The sequence below is a fragment of the Ornithorhynchus anatinus genome, chromosome 2 (genome assembly GCF_004115215.2).
Source record: "Ornithorhynchus anatinus isolate Pmale09 chromosome 2, mOrnAna1.pri.v4, whole genome shotgun sequence".
Lineage (NCBI taxonomy): Eukaryota > Metazoa > Chordata > Mammalia > Monotremata > Ornithorhynchidae > Ornithorhynchus > Ornithorhynchus anatinus.
The window spans coordinates 99,846,747-99,866,262 of NC_041729.1; the positions used below are offsets into that span (position 1 = coordinate 99,846,747).

The 19,516-nt window shown below is 43.8% G+C and overlaps 1 protein-coding gene and 1 non-coding gene across 2 annotated transcripts in view; one reads left to right on the forward strand and one right to left on the reverse strand.

Annotated features, from left to right (window-relative positions):
- NKAIN2 (sodium/potassium transporting ATPase interacting 2) overlaps nucleotides 1-19,516 on the reverse strand; it is a 1,127,517-nt gene that overhangs the window by 200,324 nt on the left and 907,677 nt on the right. The window lies entirely within an intron of this gene.
- LOC114809517 lies at nucleotides 3,775-3,912 on the forward strand. Its single transcript, XR_003757296.1, has one exon. It is a non-coding gene; the product is annotated as a small nucleolar RNA SNORA7 (small nucleolar RNA).

A 19,516-nucleotide genomic window follows, 5' to 3' on the forward strand; every position in this document is an offset into this window, starting at 1 on the left:
TGATTTCAAAGAATATTGAATATTAAAGAGATGCTCTGTGATCTAATTGAAACTGTGCAGCACTTCCATTTGATAGCAGAAATACACTCATACACTAGTACACTACACTAGTACACTAGTACAGTACAATACACTAGTACGTGCAGAGCACTGTACTAAGCGCTTGAAATGTGAAATTCGGCAACAGATAGAGACAATCCCTGCCCATTGACGGGCTTATATCTAATTGGGGGAAAAATATTTTAGTGGTACATCTGTTCTCACCAAAGATAATGAAACAGATATATTTTTTTGAGGATAAGTACTAAGTTTGTCTCCTGTCTTGGACTACCTAGCAAACAAGAAGATCATCACAACTTAGAATTCATGGAGATTAATATAAATAACCTCCTAAGTCTAAATAAAATTGTTCTAATGAATTACATGGACCAATTTCATTTGGATTTCCTTCAAAGTGCTCAGTGAAACTTTTATAGCCCCTGGGGCGGACTACGACAGGCAAAAAGGTCAACATCTAGAAAGAAACATTAAGAACCAAAGAAAAATATTCATCTTTTTTTTAGTTATAAAGCATGCATTGCTCTTTTATTTACAAAAACTGCATCTGGAAGGAACAGGTTATTTGAAATGGAAATTTGGAATTAATGCTTAATAACGCTGTCTTGAATTTGTATAAAACCCTGTATGGCCTTGGGCAAATCAATGACTCTCTCTGTGTCTCAGTCATGTCATCTCTAAAATAGAAATAATACCTTCCTCTCTCACCCTTAGAGGGATATTATAGGAATGAAATGAAACAATTGATCTGAAAGCTGTTTGGAAAAATAAAGGTGCCACATACGTTCAAAGTACCATATTATATGTCAATATAGAGAGGGTACACCTGTGTTCATATTAATTACTGTTTTAAAACAGAGCCTAGTGGGTTTAGACTGTGAGCTCTACCTCTAGACATTAAGCTCTCTCTATACCGTAAAGGCTCCTTCCCTAGACTGTAAGTTCCTTGTGGGCAGAGGATGTGTCTAACAACTCTGCTGAACTGCATTCTCCCAAATACTTGGTACAGTGGCTCTACATTCAATAAATAACATGGATTGCTTGATTTACACCTGCATTTTTAGTAAGTTTATTGGTGGGTATTTGCTTGCGGTCAGCAGGAATTTAGTTTCACCCAGATGAGACACGAGCAGATGACTTGTAGGTTCGAATGACTCTCTCCAACTTCAGGAAGGGTGAGGGTTAAATAAAATGTTTGTAGTTCTGCTTGAGGAGCTGGTAAAGACTTCCATGAAGCATTTTTATTTTTCTCCTCGCCATTAACATTTATTGATCGTCTCCACTGCACAGCCCTGGCTTAGGTCTGGGAGGTTGATAGAATTGAGATTTGTTTAGACAAGGTCTGAGTTGACACATTGTCCAAGATCCAATGGGAAAAAGAAGATGGACTGTTACAGACCCAATATAAATAAATACAGAGAAGGTGAAAGTAACCTTCTAACATGAGGGTCACCAGGGCAACAACAAGTTGGGCTTATTGGGAAAAAAGAAATCTGACCGGGAGTGAAGGGCAGAGTTTGGCAGAGGAAAGAGCCTGGCTTTTCAGGGCAGTCATAATAAGAAAAATTGTGGGATTTGTTAAGCACTTACTATGTGCCAAGCACTGTTCTAGGCAGTAGGGTAAATACAAGATGATCAAGTCAGATCCAGTCCCTGTTCCACATGGGGCACACAATGTGAGGGGGAGGGAAAACAAGTTTTTAATCCCCATTGGACAGATGAGGAAACTGAGGTCCAAATAAGTTAAGTGACTTGATCAAGGTCATACCGCTGGCAAATGGCAGAGCCAGGATTAGAATACAAGTCCTCAGACTCTCAGGCTCATGCTCTTTCCGCCACATTACATGATAAAGGGCAGAAAAGCCAATCTGACTGCACAGGAGGAATTCGAAAGAAAGATTAAAGACAGGGTAGTGAGTGGTAGCTAAGGCAGAACCGAGATCTAGTGGTGAAACTAGTAGGCAGGTTGGCCTAGAAATCTCAGAGGAGAGATAATGAACTCCCACCATTCTTCCTCTCCAAGAAATGCCTGGGGGACCTGGTAGAGGAAATGGGTCAAACCTCCCCTAGGGCCATAAAACCCGCTTGTTGTGCAGAGCAAGTCGTATTTTTGTTCCTTTCCGGTGGCTGCCGCAGGTCCTGTGTTTTGGTGGCTCTATATTTTGACTTTCCTCCTGCCTTCCCCTGGACTTTCGAGCATGGAGGTGGAGGCCTCAGTGTGACCAAACTTCTCCCTCTAGCAAATGGTCAGAGTTAGCATGAATCCTCTATTCCTTCTCCTGCCCCCCAATCCAGCCCCTAAACATTCCCCTGTTGCTCTTCCCTGCTTTCCCCTCTGCTCCTCTTCCCAGCTTGGCCTTGGGTTTACAGCTAAGAAAGGGGCTCTTGAGATGGCCCTGATGATTTTTTTTCCTATAGCTTCTTCTCACACCGTACCTTTTGGGTTGATCAGAGGTTAATAATAATCATAATTATGGTTCTTGTTAAGCACTTACTATGTGCCAAGCACTGATCTAAGCCCTGCGGTAGATAGGAGCACATCAGGTAGGACACAGTCCCTGTCCCATGTGGGGCTCGCATGCTTATCCTCATTTTACAGATGAGGTAACTGAGGCACAGAGAAGTGAAGTGACTTGTCCAGGGGCACAGAGCAGACATGTGGCAGATCCAGGATAGAACCCAGACCCTTCTGACTCTCAAGCCTGTGCTCTATCCGGTAAACTATGATGATTCTCCCGACAGATAAACACCAGAGTGGCACCTTTCACCTCCCACTATACACACCTGCAAATGTCAACCCACAGGACACCTCCACCTATCACCCCGGTAGCAGTGTGGCTCAGTGGAAAGAGCTCGGGCTTGGGAGTCAGAGGTCATGGGTTTGAATCTGGCTCTGCCACTTGTCAGCTATGTGACTGTGGGCAAGTCACTTCACTTCTCTGTGCCTACCTCATCTGTAAAATGGGGATGAAGACTGTGAGCCTCGTGTGGGACAACCTGATTACCCTGTGTCTACCCCAGCGCTTAGAACAATGCTCTGCATACAGTAAGCACTTAACAAACACCAACATTATTATTAGTAGTAGTAAAGCTTTTCACTTTTATTAACCTGTCCCATCCTCTCCCGAACTGGATCTCATTTACACCTCCTTCCCCATGGCTTCTTGTATCTACCCTCCACCACATAATCCACAACCTGAACCTGCCCCCATGCATTCATTTTTAAACTGGTCCACTACAGCCATCCTGTCCCTGTACTCTAGACTGTAAGCTCGTTTATTCTTTCATTCAGTCGTTTTTATTGAGCGATTACTGTGTGCAGAGCACTGTGTTAAGCACTTGGGGGAGACACTACAACAATGTATAGACACATTTCCTGCCCACAACGAGCTTATGGCTAAAGTGGGGAAGAGTCTGGAGTGGGTGGAGCTTGTTGTGGGCTGGGAACTTGTCTACCAACTCTGATACTGTACTCTCCCAAGTGTGTGGCACAGTGCTCTGCACATAGTAAGTGCTCAATCAATCAATCAATCAAGGTATTTATTGAGAATTTACTATGTGCAGCGTATTTTCCTAAGCGCAAGGGGGAGTACAGTAGAACAGAATTATGAGACATGTTCCCTGCCCATAACGAGCTTCCAGTCTAGAGGGGGAAACAGGCATTAATATCAATCAATAATTGAGAAAATATAATTTAAAGCTATGTACATAGGTGCCCCCCTCTTAGGGTCACACCTGGAGAGTTTCCAGTCCTCTACCAGTCTTGGCTACGGGAGGGAGAGTCAAGCAGAGGCCTGTCCATTCCATTCCTAGCTTGGCCAGTGGCTAGTGAGTGGAAGGCAATCTGCTACAAGTCAAAACTCACCCATGCTGGGCAGCAGCAGCATGGGAGAGAGTTGAGGGCTGAGACTCGAGTTTACTGCCAAAGGCAGAAATGGTAAACCACTTTTTTACCAAGAAAACTCTATGGATCCACTACCAGAATGAATGCAGACGGAGAGCGGGGTGTTCTGGGAGAGATGTATCCATGATGTCACTAGGGGTCGGAAACGACTCGACGGCATAAGACATAAGTGCCTCGGGGTTGGGGGTGGGGTGAATATCAAATGACAGATCCAAGCGCACGTAATGCAGAAGGGAGAGTGAGCCAGGGAAAACAGGGATTAATCAAGGAAGGCCTCTGGCAGGAGATGTGACGGTAATAATGCTTTGAAGGTGGAGAGAGTGGTGGTCTGCCATTTATGGTCGGAGAGGGAGTTCCAGGCTAGGGGAAGGATGTGGGAAAGGGGTTGTCGATGAGATAAATGAGATCAGGGCACAGTGAGTAAACTGGTGGTAGAGAAGTAGAGTGTGCGGGCGGGGCTGAAGTAGATCAGTGAAACGAGGTAGGAAGGGGAGAGCTGACTGAGTGCTTTAAAGCCGATGGTACGGAATTTCACTAAATGGCATTGATAGATTGACACCGCCGCATGGTTCCCTAGCAATGTCCTTCCCCCTTTGGCAGGGACCCCCAAGGCCACACAGCTGAATGAGGGTGAGATGGGACTGGAAGGGGGTGGGCGGTGGGCAGGGTCATACTCCTCTTCCCCACCCCTATTTTTCACTCCCTCACAGATTAAATCCTAACTGCACCTTTAAGATCAGAGAAGGATCTTTCAGGGCTATCATATAATCTGCCCACTCAGACCACTCTCCAATTTAGTTTTTAAATACTGTACTGCTCTGATGAAGCCATTATTTGCCAATAATTATACATCAATGCTCAGCATCAACACATTTAGAGACGCTGCTTTGGAGAATCAAATATCGCTTAAAACACTCTCCCGAAAGAACACGATTTTAATAATTTTGTATTCTTCCCTGATGGCTCACATATCCTAGAGAGTCATTTGAATTTACATAGTAACTTAAAAAACCCTCAAGCTATTTAACCGTCTCTCTAGTTATTTTGTTCACCAAACAAAAAGAGATATAGTAATCGACACAGCTGTCTGATTTAGAATAACTTTGCTCTACAAAGAATGCACAGCACAAAAGCAGTGAAGTTTATCGTTGCACCTAAGGCCAAACGCAGACGTGAGGTACTCAATTCGTTTCACTTGAGGTGCCATAATTAATTTATAGGTAAGGAAGGCCCTCTAATTTCCCTGGTGCTTCACTGTCACTTAGCAGAGATTGTAGTTTTGGTTTTTATTACCGGTAATCTGACTTCTCTCTTGTCGAGTTTACCTCTATCCTCCAGACCCGGAGAGATGTACAAACTTCTCTAAAGACCCTGAATCAAATGAGATGCAGTCTCGATAAAGATGCATCTGAAATGAAGCGTGGGCCCGTAGGTCTACAGAGCTGCCAGGTATACCCTCGCAGCAGGGTGTTAGCGGGGGCTAGCTACCTGCGGATGCTTTTCTGGGCTGTTTTCCAATTAGGAGCAGGTAGGACGGGGCCCGGGTCATTGCACTGGGGAAATCTGGTGTGCGTTTCATGGACCTTGGATTGCCATTAAGTAGATGGATGCAAACACTGAGATGTCACGTTCAGGCAAGGTCGTGGGGCTTCGCATTCTTAGTTTGAGCTGGGGGAAAAGGGCAATTACATTTCACGTCTCCTAGCCGACATCTTATTATTCTGGCTTCCCCGCGGAGATGTCGGGCATCCCCATGACATTCACTGGATACCATCCTGTCTCCCCAGAGTGGGACAGGAAGCAAGATCAGTCGTAGCAGGGTAATAATAACAACAATAATAAAACAATGATAATTGAGGTATTTCTTAAGCACTTATTGTGTTCCAGTCACTGTACTAAATGCGGGGTGGATACAAGCAAGCTGAGTTGGACACAGTCCCTGTCCCACGTGGGGCTCATAGCTTCAATCCCCATTTTACAGATGAGGTAACCGAGGCCCAGAGAAGTGAAGTGGCTTGCCCAAGATCACGCAGCAAACAAGTAGGCAGAGCTGGGATTAGAACCCAAGTCCTTCTGATGCCCAGGCCCATGCTCCATCCCTAGGGACTTCTCTTTCTTCTAATGACTGAGGACCACCCCCTGAGAGAGAGGCCACCCATCCAGTTATGTCATCTGTTAGCAAACATTTATAAAGTTGGGAATAATAATAATAATTGTGGTATTTGTTAAGCACTTACTATGTGCAAAGTACTGGGCTAAGCGCTCGGATAGATACGATATACGCATATCGGACACAGACCCTGCTCCTGGTGGCACTAATAGTCTAAAGAGGGGTGGTGGGGAGAAACGGTGTGCTATCCCCACATCATAGATAAGGCAAAAACCTATAAATCAAACAATCGAATTATATTTATAGATCACTTACTACGATTAGAGCACTCTATTAAGGTCTTGGGAGAGTACAGTATGACATAATTAGCAGACATGTTCCCTGCCCATAATGAGCTTACAGTCTAGAGGGGGACACTGGGCACGGGTGAGATCTGTGAATTTTCCAATGGCACATGCTTCACAAGTGGCAGAGTCAGGAGAAGACTCCAGGTCATAAATCCAGTAGAGTGCACCCAGCACAGTTTTATGCCAACAGTAGGCATCCAGTATAGTGATCTGAACATCAGTAAGTGCTCAGTAAAGTGTTCTGTATCCAGACGATAGTAAATATTGTTGATGATTCTTCCCACAAAATGAATCTGGACCCCCTGGTTAGATCTCATATTGTAACATAAACCAGAAAAAAACAAACCATCTGATACGTCTGACTTGTTTGCATTCTCTTTGCCTTCATTTAACTCCAGTTATTTTGTGAGCTCTGAGCCAGTCATTTCCTCTGTGGCAGATTTTAGTCTGTCGGATCGGCTGTGTGACCTTAGGCAAGTCACTAAACTTCTCTGTGCCTCAACGTCCTCATCTGGAAAATGGGGATTCAATATCTGTTCTACCTACTACTTAGGCTGCAAGCCCAATGTGGAACTGAGACTGCATCCGACCTTTTAATCTCGTATCTACCCTAAAGCGTAGTACCTACTTGGCACATAGTATACACTTAACAAATATCACAATTGAGAAGCAGCACGGTGTCATGGAAAAAACACGGGCCCAGAAGTCAGAGGACCAGGCTTCTAATGCCAGCTTTGCCATTCATCTGCTGTGTGACTTCAGGCAAGTCACTTAACTTCTCTGAGCCTCAGTTCCCTCATCTGCAAAATGGGGATTAAATACCCGTACTCATTCGTTCATTCAATAGTATTTATTGAGCGCTTACTATGTGCAGAGCACTGTACTAAACACTTAGAATATACAATTTGGCAACAGTTAGAGACAATCCCTGCCCAATGACTCCCTTCTGCTTGGACTGTGAGACCCATGTGGGACCTGACTATTTTGTATCTAACTCAGCGCTCAGTACAGTGCTTGGCACATAATAAGTACTTAATGCATACCACAATTATTGATTACTATTGCTGCAGTTATTATTATAAATCCCAAATACTCCTACTCAACAAAAAACAAACTCAACCCCACAGAGGCCGTCAAATCTCTCTCACCGAACCCAGTAGCCCAGCCATTTCAACACTTCATCCACCAACCAGATGTAATGAAGTTGATTAGGTCTCACCTTCCGCAGGAGTCTTCAGATTACGGCATTCCGCCTCTCCGGAATGCACCGCTGATTGAAACTTTATTTAAGAAACTGACACACAGTAGATTCACCATCTCGGCTCCTGTGCCTGTGTCAGTTTTTTAAATTAACTTTTCAAGAGTCAATTTGCCCCTGGGAAATGCAGAAACCTTCTTCAACTCTCCCTGGGAACTTTGGCATTCTAATTTTTAGTGAGGAGGTGTGTGTTTCTCTTTGGTGCTAATGAAGAATTAGAGAAACATCAGCCAGAAGTCAAGACCAAGGCTCTCTCTTTTGATTACTTTGATTTGGAGGGGTGGGGAACCCCGCACCCAATACCAATTCTGAGAAATGACACAGACTTTTTCTACCATGTGGGCAATTTTGACAATCGCAGGAGATGTGAATACAGATAATTCAAACATTACCTACTGATCAAAACCCGTGTTCAACAAGTAAAACAACTGGCTTATTAGATGCACAGAAGAAAAATAGCAGCAGCCTGAAATGGAGAAAGCTATGTACCCAGAAAAACAAATGTATCTGTTTAGAAATTCATTATTACGGTACTTAAAGGTATTTGTAAAAAAACACTGGCCAGAAAATACCACCGTGAACTTTTAATAAAAATAAACCAACAAACCTACACTCAGGATGAACGGTATTTGCCAAAGTCACTGAATCAAACTGCTATTTGATTCATGCACTCATTCTCTCTCAATGATTATGTCACAGTCAGAGGACATTTTCTTTCCAATGAGCAAGTCCAGAATACACAAAGATGTGACTGTAGTAAAGAAACTGTTTCTGCTGATTCTTCCTCAGGAATAGCTCCCAAGTTTGGGCAACCCACCTCTCCAACTCCAGCTGCCTTTTTTGGTCTTGGTTAGGTGCTTACTATATGCCAGGCACTGTACTAAGAGCTGGGGTAGGCACAAACTAATGAGGTTGGACACAATCCCTGTCCCGCATGGGGCGCACGGACTTAACCCCAATTTTACAGATGCGGTACTAAGGCACAGAGGGCTTAAGTGACTTGCCTAAGATCACGCAGCAGACAAGTGGTGGAGCCTGAATTGGAATCCAGGTCCTTCTGACTTCCAGGCCCATGGTCTATCCACTAGGCCATGGTGCTTCTCATTTCTCAGTTCCTAAATGCTCTTTAATTGAGCTCCTGTGCCCCAACTTCTTTCCTGGCCTTCTGCTCCTGAGCTCACCTCACTCCCATCTAATCACAAGCAGCGTGGCTTAGTGGATTCATTCATTCATTCAACAGTATTCATTGAGCGCTTACTATGTGCAGAGCATTGTACTAAACGTTTGGAATAGAGTAAGGGCCCTGGAGTTAGAAGGACTTGAGTGACCTTGGGCAAGTCACTTCACTTCTCTGGGCCTCAGTTACCTCATCTGGAAAATATCACAATTATTATCATTTTTATTATTTTTGTTATTATTAAGACCTCTCCTCCATGAAGCCAGCCCAGATTAACCCCACCTAGCTTTGGTGATTCTCTATTCTCCTTGAGCTTCGGTTTACCGTTACTAATTATTTTGCATTATTTTAAGAAGTAGCGTGGCCTGGGAAAGAACACGGGCCTGGGACTCAGAAGACCTGGGTTCTAATCCCAATCCTGCCACTTGTCTGTTGTGTGATCTTGGGGAATTTGCTTAACTTCTCTGTACCTCAATTACCTCATCTGAAAAATAGGGACTAAGACTGTAAGTCCCAGGTGGGACATGGGATGTGTCCAACCTGATTATCTTGATTCTACCCCAGTGTTTAGTATGATGTCTGGCACATAGTAAGTGGTTAACAGATACCATCAAAAAATGAAAGTATATACTTCTATTCCTCAGACTTATATACATTTTTTTTACATCATATTTATTGAGTGCTTATTGTGTGCAGAGCACTGTACTTCTATATCTATGCTCCCAATTAATTTTATCCATGCTATTTTATCCCTTTTATTTTCCATCTATACCCACTCCCTTGGAAAACTCATTCACTCCCATGGCTTCAATTGTGGATGCAGGTCATTGCCAAATCTCCATCTCCAGGCCTGATCTCTCCCCTTCTCTGCAGTCCCATATTTCCTCCTGCCTTCAGGACAGCTCTACTTGGATGTCTCACTGACACCTTCAACTTAACATGTCCAAAACAGAACTCCTCATACCAACAGAACCCACCCAAACCATGCCCCACTTCCCCATCACTGTAGACAAGCACAACCAAGCTCTCTGTCTCATGAGTCTGTAACCTTGGATTTTCCTTGACTCATCTCCCTCATTCAACCCATATATTCAATTTGCCACCAAATACTGTTGGTTCAACCTTCACAACATCACCAAAATTTTGACAAACCCTTTCTGTACCTGTTTCCCTGTTCCTCAAGAGCCTGCATTTATTGCCTATCCACCTCTGCATCAAACAGAAATGCCTTGCCGTTGGCTTTAAGTAACTCATTCACCATGTCCCCTCCTACCTTACCTCTCTGATTTCCTTTGCAACCAAGTCCACACACTGCACTCCTCTGATGCCACTGTACTTATTAAGTGCTTACTATGTGACCTTGTTTTCATCTATTTTGTCACCAACTCCTTGCCCACATCCTGCCTCTGGCCTGGAACTCCCAGCCCTCTTCATATAATCAAAATAATAATAACAGTACTTATTAAGCACTTACAGTATGTCAAGCACTGTTCTAAAGCACTGGGGTGCAAACAAGTTAATCAGGTTGGACAGAGTCCCTGTCTCACAATCTTAATCCCCATTTTACAGATGAGGTAACTGAGGTCCAGAAGATAAGTGACTTCCTCAAGGTCAAGCAGCAGACATGTGGCGGTGTTGGGATTAGAACCCAGGTCCTTCTGACTCCCAGGCCAGTGCTCTATCCACTAAGCCTCGCTGCAGCAATGGAATGAGAAAAAGCAAGGCACAATCGGGGAGGGGATGGTAATCTGGTTGCCCTCCTGGAGGTGGTTACTTTTCAAGTGGGCTTTAAAGGAGGGAAGGAGATTCAGATTGGGAATGTGGTATATGGATGTTCCTTTTAAGTACACAATCATGCTCACAGTTGAGAGGGGAGAAAATGTTATTTCTCATCTGATGTGATTGAGGAGACAGGAGTTCACCAATGAAAACCCTGGATGTCTTTCTTGTTGTTTGTTTTATATTTGTCAAAACCTAGAGAACATGAGACAGGTTAGCTAGTGGCTCCCTATTATACTAGTTTCATTCCTTAGGTCTAATGTGTAATGTTTCATGAGTCACTGGTCAAGCTTTGCATTTTCTGTCTTGCTTTCTTTTTCCCAATAAAAAAGAGTAATCCTATATGATTTTGTGGAATTCTTTGGATTTCTTTACAATCGATCAATTGATCAATGGTATTTATTGAGTGCTTACCCTGAGCAGAATACTGTATTAAGTGCTTGGAAGAGCAAAGTACAACAGAGTTGGTAAACACATTCCCCGCCTACAAGGAGCTTATAGTCGAGAAGGGGAAGCAGACAGCCAAATAAATTATGGATAAGAGAAATAGTAGATGACAAGGATATTTTCACAAGTGGTTTGGGGCTGGGGTTGGGATGAATATCAAGTGCTAAAAGTGAACAGATCTAAATACATAAGTAATTATAATAATAATAATAATTAATTACGGTATTTGTTAAGCACTTACTATGTAAGATGGGGTAGATACAAGATAATCGGGTCAGACACAATCCCTGTCCCCTTTAGGGCTTATGGTTTTAATTCCCATTTTACAATGAGGTGACTGCGACCCAGAGAAGTTAAGTGACTTGCCCAAGGTCACACAGCAGATAAGTGATGGAGTGCGATTAAAACCCACTTCCTCTGACGCTTGGGCCTGTGCTCTTGCCACTAGGTCAGCTGCTTCTCAGGTGATCCAGAAGGGAGAGTGAGAAAGGGAAATAAGGGTTTAGTCAGAGAAGGCCTCTTGGAGAAGATTTGATTTCAGCAAGGCTTTGAAGGTGGGGAAAGTAGTGGCCTGTCTTCCTCTCATTTAAGAGAAAGTTTTTATTTACATGTCTCATCTGGATTCTATGGAAGATAAATTCGGGAATAATGGAGGGATTATTATGCTGTAAAATCTTTAACACTATTAATGCTAATAATGATGATAATAGCTATGGTGTTTGTCAAACACTTTCTATGTGTCCAGTCCTAAGTGCTGGAGTAGGTATAAGTTACTCAGGTTGGACAAAAATCCCTGTTCTACATTCATTCATTCATTCAATCTTATTTATCAAGTGCTTACTGTGTGCATAGCATTATTCTAAGCACTTGGGAAAGTAAGTACAACAAGAAACAAATACATTCCCTGCTCACAATGAGCTTACAGTCTATCGTCGGGGAGACAGACATTAATATAAAGAAATGACAGATATGTACATAAGTGCTGTGGAGCTGAGGCTGGGGGGTGAATAAATGGAGGAAGTCAGGACAACATAGAAGGAAGTGGGAAAAGAATGGGGCTCAGATCCTAAGTAGGAAGACAAATGGTATTTAATTTCCATTTTACAGGTGATGAAGCTGAGGCACAGAGAAGTCAAGTGACTTTCCCAAGGTCACCCAGCAGGCAACTGATGGGATAAAAACCCAGATCTACTTAGTCCCAGGCCTGTCCTTCCCCTAGACCATACTGTTAAATTATAAACTCATCGAGGCCTGGGTCCATGTTTTAATGTTCTTTTGGTCTCCCAAGCACACAGAACAACGCTCTGCCCACAGCAGATGCTCTCTGTCTTGCCTTATGCTGCTGAGTCAATTCCGACCTAGACCCACAGACACATCTCTCCCAGAATGGCCCGCTCTCCATCTGCAATGGTTCTGGTAGTGGATCCATGCAGTTTTCTTGGTAAAAATATGGAAGTGATTTACTATTGCCTCCTTCCGTGCAGTAAACTCGAGTCTCTGCCCTTGACTGTCTCCCGTGCCGCTGCTGCCCAGCACGGGTGAGTTTTGACTTGTAGCCGATTGCTTTCCACTTGCTAGCCACTGCCCAAGCTAGGAATGGAATGGAAAGGCCTCTGCTTGACTTTCCTTCCCATAGCCGAGACTGATAGAGGACTGGAAACTCTACAGGTGCGAACCTGAGAGGGGCAGCAATTGCTCAGGAGATATAGATGAATGAATGAATGGAAAATCAGAAAAACAAAGGGGACATTTTTCTCATGGAGTTGGCTCAGGAAGAAGCGAGAAGACTCTAGCAATCAGAGAATACATTATCCTCAGTGAATTCCCTCCCCCCTCTATTTTTGTGCAGAAACAACAAAGCTCAAGTCCAATTTTTAGGCAGAGGCCTCTGGTCCAGTGAAACCAGAAGGTCCCAGTTTCCGGATCCAACTGTCCGGTGGCCTTCTGATTTCTGGGTAATTAATCACGAGGCCAGTAGTAATATGACCTTCTTGTTCTAATTATGTCAGGTGATGTTCTTCACCAAAATGTGATGATTGCAGTGAAAAAATTTCCAAGTATTCACGGGAGAGATGGCAGTGCTCCTAATTTTGTGGAAATCTTAGAAAGATCGGTTTCCTATTTTAAACCCACCCAGAGGAAACCTACAACTTGCTTGAAAGGCATTTTTAAAAGGAATCAGCTGGCACAGCAAGTCGTCAGAACCATAACCAGGTTGCGAGTCCCAGATTTTCTTACAGAAAAATGATTCTGCAGGATGATCCCAGATACAGTCTTATTGAATTCATTCAATTGTATTTATTGAGTGCTTACTGTGTTCAAAGCACTGTAATGTTCACAACAAGTTTATTTGCATTCATATCGTATATAAACTTATTTGTCCTTTGGTTTGAAATCGATCCTGATGGTGATATCTCAAATAAATTATTCCCTCATATTATCAACAAAAGGCCAAGGAATCAGAACAGCTGACCTCCTCAGAAGAGGAATTTCCCCCAGAAGAAATGTTCTCACATAGGAACATCAGAAGAAAGGAAGAACTTAAGCTCGAGGAACTTAAGCAAGGCTAACTGTGGGCAGGAAACATGCCTACCGATTCTGTTCTACTGTACTCTCCCAAGTGCTTAGTACCATGCTATGCGTATAGTAAGCACTCAGTAAGTACAATTGATTGATTGATTGACTGGTTATCCTGAAGGAATTTCTGATGAGGTGGGACCTAAGGGGAGGTGTCTGGGGAGGATTTGGGAGTTTACTTTGCTTACAAAAGGCCCAAGCCTCTGCTATAAAGGTGTGCTTCTAACAGATTATTCTGGGATGGTACACCTTGGCATGAAGGGCCAGTGGTTGGTTTACTAAAGAGGGATCTGTCATAAGCCACGATCCGATCTCATGCTCCCTTTGTTCCCTTTGGTTTCCCAGTAGGACAGTACTCCTACTCGAGAGACTGTAAGCCCGTCAATGGGCAGGGATCGTCTCTATCTGTTGCCGAATTGTACATTTCAAGCGCTTAGTACAGTGATCTGCACATAGTAGGCGCTGAATCAATACTATTGAATGAATAACGCCCTCCTCAAGTGTCCTGTCTGGCAAAGATACATTGCAATGAAGCATTTACCTCAGGTCCACTGACTGTGAGCTGACTGCATTCCTACCTCTAGACTCATTGTGGGCGGGGAATGTGTCTGTTTATTGACATATTGTACTCTCCTAAGTCCCCTCTCAAGACCGCACTTGGAGAGTTTCCTGTATTCTACCAGTCTGGGCAACAGGAGAGAGAGTCAAATAGAGGCCTACTCATTCCATTTCAAGCTTGGGCAGTGGCTAGCGAGTGGAAGGCAATCTGTTACAAATTAAACTCCCCTGTGCTGGGCAGCAGCCGCATAGCAGAGAGTCGAGGGCGGAGGCTCAGGTTTACTGTGAGGAAGGAAGGAATGATAAACCACTTGCATATTTTCACCAAGAAAGCTCTCTGGATCCACTACCAGAATGATTGCAGGTGAAGGTGAGGTGTTGTGGGAGAGATGTGTCCATGGAGTCTCTATGGTTCCAAGATGACTCAACAGCATAAGAAAAGACTCTCCTAAGTGCTTAATTCAGTGCTCTGCACTCAGTAAGTGCTCAATAAATATGACTGAATGAATTCCAGACTCTCACCGTGAGTATTCCTCTCCTGCCACTTTGCTATTGAGTGGGGCCACTGGGGGACACTATTGAAACACCTTGGGAAGCTGGATGAGCCTTCTATGATATGTACAGGTTTCCCAGCCATCTAAAATGTTGGGCACCATCTCTGGGTAGCAGCATGGCATAGTGGATAGATGAAGGGTCTGGGATTCAGAAGGTCATGAGTTCTAAAGCCAGCTCCACCACTTGTCTGCTGTGTGACCTTTTGCAAGTCACTTTACTTCTCTGCACCTCAGTTCCCTCATCTGTAAAATGGGGATTGAGACTATGAACCCCACATGGGACAGGGACTGTACCCAACCCAATTTGCTTGTATCCACCCCAGCGCTTAGTACAGTGCCTGGCACATAGTAAGTGCTTAACAAATACCACAATTATTATTATCATTATTATATCAGATTTCTGTGTGGATCCCTAGATTGATCAAAACCTGATATCCTTTTGACAGCACACATCAATTTCCATTGAATCACAGTGGTCTATAATCAAAGAATTAATAGTTATTAAGCCTGTCATATGCAACACTGTACAGGACTAAATTAAACACTGGGTAAGAATTGTTACCCAACGGCCCATGTTTTACTCATATTGCAGGTAGAGATTGTCACTGCTGTAAAAATGTAATAATAATGTTGGTATTTAAGCGCTTACTATGTGCCGAGCACTGTTCTAAGCACTGGGCTAGATACAGGGTAATCAGGTTGTCCCACGTGAGGCTCACAGTCTTAATCCCCATTTTACAAATGAGGGAACTGAGGCACAGAGAAATAAAGTGACTTGTCCACAGTCACACAGCTGCCAAGTGGCAGAGACGGAATTCGAACCCATGTCCTCTGACTCCCAAGCCCGTCCTCTTTCCACTAAACCATGCTGCTTCTCTTTATGTAATGTCTTCTCTTTATGAAATGTAATGTCTTTACCTAGTGTCACCCGTTTTATTAAGGGAAGATTAACACTTTAGTTGTGGTATTTATTAAGTGCTTACTAAGGGCCAAACACTGTGCTAAGCAATAAGGTGGATAGGGAACTCACAGTTGAAGAGGTAGGGAGAAGAGCAGGCCTGAATTAAGCTGTAGGGCTGGGACTATTAGATTTGGTGGAACTCCTGCACATTCATCTTTCTCCTAATTTAAAACAAAGTGATCACAATTCTGGCATCAAGGCTATTAATGCTATATCAAACTTGCTTTTAAATTAGCTTAAAGCCATTCTGCGGCTTCATTACAGTCTTGAAATAGTAGTATTAGTAGTAATAGTAATTTATTTTTGTGAGGCGATAGACCAAGGCCTGGACTGCAGCTCTTAAAATCTCTGTTTAATCCAGCCCAGAAGCTCTGGTGTCTATTCCATCCTCTATTTACAGATGTGGACAGAGGGGCTCAGATAGGTTAAAAGCCTTGCTCAAAGTCACAGAGCAGGCCAGTGGCAGAACTGGGATTGGAATTCAAGTTTCCTGACTACCTCTCTCCTGTTCTTTTCAGGTGGCAATTAACAATCAAACACTGGTGTTTATTGAACACTTACTGTGTGCAGAACACTGTAATAAGGGCTTGAGAGAGGATAACAACCACTGGGGTATTGAGTACAGGAGTAGATAAAAGATAATCAGTCCCTGATATGATACAGTCCCTGTCCTACATGAGGCTCAGAGTCTAGGCTGTGGGAAAATAGAAAAAATTCCCTTTTTACAAATGAGGTAACTGAGGCACGGAGAAGTGAAATGACTCACTGTGGGAGTCCCTCAAGGTTCAATTCTGGATCCTCTTTTATTCTCCATCTACACCCACTCCCTTGGAGAACTCATTCGTTTACCTGGCTTCAACTACCACCTTTAAGTGGATGATACCCAAATCTACATCTCCAGCCCTGACATCTCGCCCTCTCTGCAGTCTCGCATTTCCTCCTGCTTTCAAGACATCTCTACTTGGATGTCCTCCCATCACCTCAAATTTAATGTCTAAAAGTGAACTTCTTATCTTCCCACCCAACCCTTGTCCTCCCACTAACTTTTCCATCGCTGTAGATGGCACCACCATCCTTCCTGTCTCACAAGCCCGTAACCTTCGTGTTATCCTTTAGTCTTTCTCATTCAACCCACATATTCGAACCATAACTGAATCCTGTCGATTCCACCTTCACAACATTGCTAAAATCGACCCTTTCCTCTCCATCCAAACCGCTACCAAGTTGATCCAATCCTGCCCCACCTTGATTACTGTATCAGCCTCCTTGCTGACCTCCTTGCTTCCTGTCTCTCCACACTCCAGGCCATATTTCACTCTGCTGCCTGGTTCATTTTTGTACAAAAACGTTCAGGCCACGTATCCCCCTCCTTAAGAAACTCCAACAGTTGCCGATCCACCTCCGCCTCAAACAAAAACTCCTCACCATCGACTTCAAAGCAGTCAATCACCTTGTGCCCTCCTACTCACCTCGCTACTCTCCTAATAATAATAATAGTAATTATGTTGGTATTCGTTAAGCGCTTACTATGTGCCGAGCACTGTTCTAAGTGCTGGGGTAGACACAGGGGAATCAGGTTGTCCCAAGTGGGGCTCACAGTCTTAATCCCCATTTTACAGATGAGGTAACTGAGGCACCGAGAAGTGAAGTGACTTGCCCAAAGTCACACAGATGACATGTGGCCGAGCAGGGATTCGAACCCATGACCTCTGACTCCAAAGCCCGTGCTCTTTCCACTGAGCCACTCTGCTTCTCCTACTATAACCCAGCCTGGACACTTCGCTCCCCTAATGCTACCCTTCTCACTGTACCTAGGTGTCGTCTATCTCACTGCCAATCTCTCACCCATGTCCTAACTCTGGCTTGGAACGCCTCCCTCCTTGTATCCGACAGACAATTACTCTCTCCCCCTTCAAAACCTTAGTGAGGCACATCTCCTCCAATAGGCCTTCCCCGACTAAACTCTCCTTTCCTCTCCTCCCTCTCCCTTCTGCATCACCTTTGCACTTGGTTCCAAGTCCTTTGGGCATTTGATATTCTCCCCACTCTCAGCCCCACAGCACTTAGATATATATATATATATATATATATATATATATATATATATATATCTGTCTCTCACTCTAGATGGTGAGCTTGTTCTGGGCAGAGACTGTGACTACCGATCTCTGTTGTATTGTACCCTCCCAAGCACTTATTGCCCTGCCCATAGTATGTGCTCAATAAATACCATTAATAATGATGATGATACATTACAAGAGAGTTGGTAGACACCAATCAGGGATCTGCCTGAGTTCTCAAATACACAACTGCTTAAACATACATGCGTGAGAACATTGAAAATGAACAAGGCCATTCTTCTGCAATCAATAGGACCAGCAGTGCTAAATGAAGCCTTACTCTCAGTCTGTACATAATGGAGCTCGAATGCTCTCTCCATCATCGACACCAACATGTCCTCCCGGTCACCTATCTACTCCGACTACACTATAAGCATCTTGAGGGCAGGGATCACGTCTACCGATTGTATTATGATCACCCAAGATTTCTGTACAGTGCTCAGTAAATACCAGTGATTGATTAGTGAAGGACCCAATAAATACCATTGATTGACTGGTTAGTGATGGACCATCTAATGCCTCTCGCTTAACCCATTATAGACCTCTCATACATGACTTTATCCCAACTTTTCTTGCCCGCCACTCTCATTTTCCCTGGCCCATGAAGTGTGAACCAGATTCTGGCTTATCGCCCAACAAGATCAGAGGAAGAAAAAGAGGTCTTTCTTTTACACACTTCTACTACAATAGCAAAATCGCAAGCCAAAAAAACTTTGTCTCCAGTCAGCTGTTTTGTGGCTGTTCCTGATTCTTCTGTGACTTCAGCAGTTTGGGTGTCTGCATTCAGCTGGTCATTTGAATTTTCTGCAGACAGTATGAATATGGAGGAGGCACATCTTTATTAATAATCTAACTCTTCAATAAACTTCTCCTTCTATATGCCTGTTGTTCAAGACATACCCAGACACTGGACATGCTCTAATTACAGTTGATGTGAGTTAGTTTAGGGGTCAGGAGTACATGCTTCTGCAGCCCTATCTGTTCTCAATGTTCACCCTGCAAGAGTGTGCTTGGGAAAGAAAAACACTAAGATGGGGAGACACTGATGTGTCTCTATGTAGGACTGGGTTGAAGAGCAGGGGGTGACTGTTAATGACTTTAATAAGGAGAATTTATAAAGCCCAGGCCCGGGAGTCAGAAGGACCTGGGTTCTAATCCTCACTCTGCCACGAGTCTGCTGTTTGACCTTGGGTGAGTCACTTAACTTCTCTGGACCTCAGTTCCCTTATCTGTAAAATGGGGATTAAGAGTGTGAGCCCCATGTGGGACAGGGTCTGCCTTCAACCTGATGAACTCGTATCTACCCCAGCACTTAGAACAGTGCTTGGCACATAGTGAGTGCTTAACAAGTACCATTATAATAATAACTGATTCTTATTATTACTTCAGTGATACTTCAACAAGAGGCAGTATGTCCTAGTGGATAGAGCATGGGCCTGGAATACAGGAGGACCTGGGTTCTAATCCCAACTCCACCTCTTGTCTGCTGTGCTTGACACAGTGTCTCCCCCTCTAGACTGTAAATTCTTTATGGGCAGGGAACGTGTCTGCTAATTCTGTTGTATTGTACTCTCCCAAGAGCTTAGTTCAATGCTCTGCTCATAGTAAGTGCTCCATAAATATGACTGATTGATTGATTGCTTTGAGACTTTGGACAAGTCACTTCA